Consider the following 7020-nt stretch of genomic DNA (forward strand, 5'->3'; position numbering starts at 1 on the left):
GACACAAGAGGGAAGGGATATGGGAACAGATGTATATGTATAACTGATTCACTTTGTTATAAAGCAGAAACTAATACACCATTGTGAAGCAATTATACTCCAATAAAGTTGTAAATAAATAAATAAATAAATAAATGGACCTAATGAAACTTAAAAGCTCCTGCACAGCAAAGGAAACCATAAACACAACAAAAAGGCAACCCTCAGAATGGGATAAAATATTTGCAAATGAAGCAATGGACAAAGGATTAATCTGTAAAATTTACAAGCAGCTCATGCAGCTCAATATCAAAAAACACACAACCCAATCCATAAATTGGCAGAAGACCTAAACAGACATTTCTCCAAAGAAGACATACAGATGGCCAATAGGCACATGAAAAGATGCTCAACATCTCTAATTATTACAGAAATGCAAACCAAAACTACAATCAGCTTTCGCCTCACACGAGTCAGAATGGCCATCATCAAAAAATCTACAAACAATAAATGCTGGAGAGGGTGTGGAGGAAAGGGAACCCTCCTGCACTGTTGGTGGAAATGTAAATTGGTGCAGCCACTATGGAGAACAGTATGGAGGTTCCTTAAAAAGCTAAAAGTAGAATTACCATATGACCCAGCAATCCCACTACTGGGCATATACCCTGAGAAAACCATAATTCAAAAAGAGTCATGTACCAAAATGTTCATTGCAGCTCTATTTACAATAGCCAGGACATGGAAGCAACCTAAGTGTCCATCGACAGATGAATGGATAAAGATGTGGTACATATATATAATGGAATATTAGCCATAAAAAGAAACGAAATTGAGTTATTTGTAGTGAGGTGGATGGACCTAGAGTCTGTCATACAGAGTGAGTAAGTCAGAAAGAGAAAAACAAATACCGTATGCTAACACATATATATGGAATCTTAAAAAAAAAAAAAGGTTCTGAAAAACCTAGAGGCAGCAGAGGAATAAAGACACAGATGTAGAGAATGGACTTAAGGATACAGGGAGGGGGAAGGGTAAGCTGGGACGAAGTGAGAGAGTGGCATGGACTTATATATACTACCAAATGTAAAATGGATAGCTAGTGGGAAGCAACCGCATAGCACAGGGAGATCAGCTCGTGCTTTGTGACCACCTAGAGGGGTGGGATAGGGAGGGTGGGAGGGAGTTGCAAGAGGGAAGAGATATGGGGATATATGTATATGTATAGCTGATTCACTTTGTTATAAAGCAGAGACTAACACACCATTGTAGAGCAATTATACTCCAATAAAGATGTTTAAAAAAAACCTAAAGAACAGAAGCCGACTCACAGACATAGAAAACAAACTTATGGTTACCAAAGGGGAAAGGGTGAGGAGGGATAAATTAAGAGTTTGGGATTAACATTTATACACTACTATGTATAAAATAAACAATAAGGACACAGAGAACTATACTCAATATCTTGTAATAAACTATAATGGGAAAAATCTAAAATATATATATATATTTATATATGTAGAGCTGAATCACTTTTCTGTACACCAGAAAGTAACACAATATTGTACATCAACTATACTTCAATTAAAAAACGACAACAAAAAACCCCACATCCTTTCCTATGTCTGTGGGCCATTTAAGTTTCCTCTCCTGTGAATTACGTGTTTGTGGCATTTGCCTTTTTGTTTCTTTGGTTGGTTAATTTTTAAAATATTAATGTTTATAGGAATTTCTTAAGTATTCTGGAATGTATTCTTTGTTGATTATATGAGTTGCAAGGATCTTCACTCACTCTGTGGTTTCTCTTGAAACCTAATTTGAGGTATGTTTGGTTGTAGAGAAGTTCAAATAGTTTAGTGAAGTCAGACCTAACAACATTTTTCTTTGGGAATTATGTTTTTAATATTTTGTTTAAGAAATTACTTTCTACCTGTTATGCAATGAATATTTGTGTCAACCCCAAATTTATGCGTTGAGATCCTAACCCCTAATGTGATGGTTAGGAGGTGGGGCCTTTGGGAGGTGATTAGGTCATGAGGGTGGACCCTCATGAATGGGATTAGTGCCTTTATAAGAAGATATATGAAGAGCTTGCTTCCTCTCTTTTTCTGCTCCCTGCCATGTGAGGATACAAGGAGAAGGTGGTTGTCTGTGACCCAGGAAAAGGACCCTCACCAAGAACTCAACCATGTGGCAGATCTGATCTCAGACTTCCAGCCTCCAGAGCTGTGAGAAATAAATGATTATTAAAGCCACCCAGTCGATAGTTTTCTGTTATAGCAGTCCAAACTGACTAAGACATTTACCCTAGTCATCATGATATCTTCCTATATTTCCTTCTAAAAGTTTTTAAAGTTTTTCATTGCACAACTAGATCATTAATCAACCTGGTATTTATTTTTGGTATGATGGGAGCTAGGGATCTAACTTTGTTTACTTTCCATGTGGATAATCCATTGTCCCAACACCATTTACAGAACATTCCATCCTTTCCTCATTGATCTACACGGAAACATCTGTCTCATTTCACATTTCCATGTGTCACGGGTCTCTTGTTCTCTTCCAGTGGTCTATTTGTCCATCCCCTTGACAACACTTCATTGTCTTAATTTCTATGGCACTATCATATGTCTAAATATCTTAACAAGTTCCATTACCACCACCCCATATACCATTCTTATTCTTTAAAAATGTATTCATTTGGGTTGCCCTAGAAGCACAGCCTGAGACAAGGATTTGGATGCAAGAATTTTCTGTAGAAAGCAGTCCCAGGAAGAACAGGTAAGGCAGTGGGGAAGTGAGATAGGGAAAGGAAGAAAGTCAATGGAGGTGCATTAATGAGCAAGATGGAAGGTCACCTGAGCGCAGTCTCACTGGGCACTTCAGAGTTACTCCAACTGAAGGGCAAAGAAACTGGAGTATTTATCTACTAACTCTCATTCCTCATTGGCTATTTTTAAAATGTACCCAGGATTTGTTTTAATCTGGTAAGGTAAGACATACAAACATAGAAATGACTGTCATAAAGGAAGAAGTTTTCCATACCCACAGATCTTTAGAAACAGGAGGCATGGCATGGCATGTAGGGCCACAGGGGGAATCACCAAGTTCAGTCAGGAGGCAGAGGGAGTGAGAGGAAACATAGCATGAGTCTTTATTGTGATTTCTGCAGGAGAGGCAAAGCAAGGTAAGCAGGCTTAGTACTGACTAGTTTGAATAATTTCAGTGGCCTCCAGGGCATATCAGCTATCTGTAGTTGTCTAGTACTTGGCCCTAGGATGATTAGGGCAGATGGATAGTGGTCTGGAGCATAAGAGCCTGATAAGGAGGTGGTTGAGAACTTTGGGCTTTGGACAGTTGGTTTGCATATGAAAGTTGCACTTGCAGGTGAGTCCTTTATTATCTCTAGAAATTGGCTAACCCCTGGGAGGGGGAGTCTCTCCAGGATCAGCAAAGCCTCAGATGTCAAAACATCAGAAAATAAAAAGGCATGATTAATACACTAAGGCTGCTCTTGGAGGCATCAACTCCCTGGCATGTATGGGGTTGGTGATGCTGAGGGATAGGGGCAGGGCACCATTGGTGTCTGCTACACTATTCTTGGCCCCTTGATTTCTACAGGGACTTTGCAATCCACGCATTAATTTCCATGAAAACTTCTATTGGGAATTGTGTGGGAATCACATCAAATTTATAGATTAATTTGGTAATAAGTGATATAATTGCAATATAGGTCCTCCTGTTCATAAATATAAGTACTTCCATTTTATAATTTGAGTGCTTACATTCATAAATACGTTATATATTTCCATTTAGTCAGTTCTTCCTTTAAGTCCTGGAGTAATTTTTATAATACTCTGCATGAAAGGTCTTGTGTATCTTTTGCTTGATGCATTCTCAGATTTTTGTTGCTGTTGTGAATAGAATCTCTTTTTCTATTACATGTTATAATTTGGTATTACTCATGTATAAAATACTAATAATTTTTTTAAAGTTGATCTTGAATTCAGCAACCTACTCTCTTACTAGTCTTAATTATTTATCTGTATACTCTCTTGGATTTTCTCCATAGACAATCATATTGTCTTCACATACAGGTAGTCTTCCTTTCCAATTCTTAAATTTCTTTCTTTCTTTTATAGGTTGAATCATATAAATTGCTGCTGTTGGGCAACCTGTGACCTAAAAAAATGGCAATTTCATATAACTTAAGCTAGCACATGAAGGCTTAGGACCTCCAGTGTAGTGCTGAATAGAAACCATGATAGAAGGCATCCTTGTCTAATTCCTGACTTTGATGGAAATTGCTTTTAAAATTTTACCATTAAGTCTGATCATTGCTACATGTTTATTAGGTTAAGGAAGCTAGTTTGCTAACAGTTTGCATTGCATGAGTAATCTGTTAAGGTACATTAGTGATTTATCTAATGTTGACTCACTCTTGTATTCTTGGAATAAACCTTACTTTGCCATGATGCATTATTTTTGTGTGTACACTGCTGTTTTCAACTTTGGTATTATTTTATTTAGAATTTTTGAATCTACATTCATGAAAACTAATAATAGGTAACATTTATTAGGTGCTTTCTATGTTTCAGGCACCATTAAGGCATTTTTCATGAATTATTTCATTTCATCCTAGAAGGCCTATTGTTTTGAAGGTTATTTCCTCCTCTGAAATATGAGAGAACTGAGGCACAGAGAAGTCAAGTCACCTCCCCAAGGTCACAGAGAATATTAGCAGTGACACCAGAATACAAATCCAGACTGCCTTGCTCCAGGGGCCACGTACTAACCACTAATCCATGCCATCTCCCTGTGACAAATACCCATAAATCATATTGGTCTATAATTCTCTTGTATGTCCTTGTCTGGTTTAGTACCATAATTATACTATCCTCAACAAATAAGTTTGGGTAGCATTTCCTCTTTTTCTTTTCTTTCTAAAAATTATTTGTTATACTTCTATAAAAATGTATTTCATCTGGAGTGAATTCGCCGATTTCTTTATTTCATTTGCTACCTTTCTTAGCCTTTGATTGCTTATGTTTTCAAATCTTGGTTTGTAGGCTCACTTTGCTTTTTTTAAAAAAATCTCAAATTTACAGAAAAGTTGTAAGTACCATACACAGAACTTTTCCCCCTTGCATCATTTTGAATACATTTACCACACAAGCTTCTGAACACTTTCATGTGCATTATCTACAAAGATATCTCCTATATAGCCAAAATATAGCCATCAATATCAAGAAGTTAACATTGACATAGTACTACCATCTGATCCCCAGACCCCATTCAAATTTGGCCAGTTGTCCCCATAAAGTCCTATATGGCAAAAGGATCTGTTTCAGAATCAAGCGTTGTATTTAGTTGTGGTGTCACTTGAGTCTCCTTCTATCTGAAAGAGTTCTTCAGTCTCTCCTTGACTTTCACAACCTTGACACTTTTGATGATAACAGATCAGTCATTTTATAGAATGTCCCATAATCTGGGTTTGTCTGATGTATCAGATTCAAGTCATACATCTTTGGCAGGAATGTCACAGAAGGAATTCTGTGTACTGCATCCTATCAGGTAATGTACAATTTTGATTTGCCCCATTATTCATGATACTAATTTTGATCACTTGCTTAAGGTAGTATATTGGTTTCCTTATGATCCTGTAAGAAATTACCACAAATGTAGTGGCTTGAAAAAACATAATTTTTTTTCTCTTACAGGTCTGAAGGTGAGAAGTCCAAAATCAGTCTTATGGGGCTAAAATCAACGTACTGGCATGACTGGTTCCTTCTGAAGTTTCCAAAGGTGAATCTGTTCCTTGCCTCTTCAGTTCTGGAGGCTACCTTGGCATTCCTTAGCTCATATATACATCACTCCAATCTCTGCTTCCATCTTCACATACATTCTCTCACTCTGATCCCCTGTCTCCATTTATAAGGATCTCTGTGACTACATCAGTCCCACCAGGAAAATCTCCCCATCCCAAGACCTTTAATTTAATCTCATCTGCAAAGTTCCTTTCACCATATAAAGTGACATCCACAGGTTCCAAGATTAGGATGTGGACATCTTTGGGGATCATTATTCAGCCTACCACAGGTGGTATCTGCAAAGTTTCTCCTCCATCAACTCTTTTCCCCCTTATAATTAATAAGTATTTTGTGAGGAGGTACTTTGAAACTATGTAAGTTCCTCATTTCTCATCAAACTTTTATCATTTATTTACTTCAATATAGTCTTAACGTTTCTAATTTTATTCAATGAGCATTCATCACTGTCATTTATTTTAATGCTAAAATTGTCCCAGATCTGGTCAGTGGAATCCTTTCCGGATCATTCCCTGAGCACTTCACTTATGTTCCAGCACAAGTTAGGCTGTTTTGAATGGACATCATACCCTCTCCCTCTCTCTCTCCCTTCTTAACCTCCAACCTTTGCTTACCTAACTTAAGGTTTTGCAGATGCCTCCAAGTTTTATGGCATTTTCAATGCTCCCATACTGTGGTGAGGGATAATACACATCCTATGAAGTTAGGGCCTCAGACAACAGATCAGCAGCAGCATCCCTACCCTAGGGTCCTTTCAGGGACTGGGGTACATCTAAGCCCCCAGCTTCTAGCCAGGAGTCTTTTTTTTTTTTTTTTTTTTTTTTTGCGGTACGCGGGCCTCTCACTGCTGTGGCCTCTCCTGCTGCAGAGCACAGGCTCTGGACGCGCAGGCTCAGTGGCCATGGCTCACGGGCCCAGCCGCTCCGTGGCATGTGGGATCCTCCCGGACCGGGGCACGAACCCGTGTCCCCTGCATCGGCAGGCGGACTCTCAACCACTGCGCCACCAGGGAAGCCCCTAGCCAGGGGTCTTTTAGTCCCTTCTTAACCCTAAGGACCTGCCACTGCCTTTGGCTTCCAGAGCCCAGCAGGCTCCAGGCTTCAGCCCCCCCATCACTTTGCCTTTCTTTTTTGATTTTAGTTCATGGAGATCTTATTTTTTCAGCCTGGCTATGTCTTTTTGGTTTGCTTTATATATTTCACCTATTTATTGCTGC

Source organism: Mesoplodon mirus (assembly GCF_964341445.2).
Source record: "Mesoplodon mirus genome assembly, chromosome: 4".
Classification (NCBI taxonomy): domain Eukaryota; kingdom Metazoa; phylum Chordata; class Mammalia; order Artiodactyla; family Ziphiidae; genus Mesoplodon; species Mesoplodon mirus.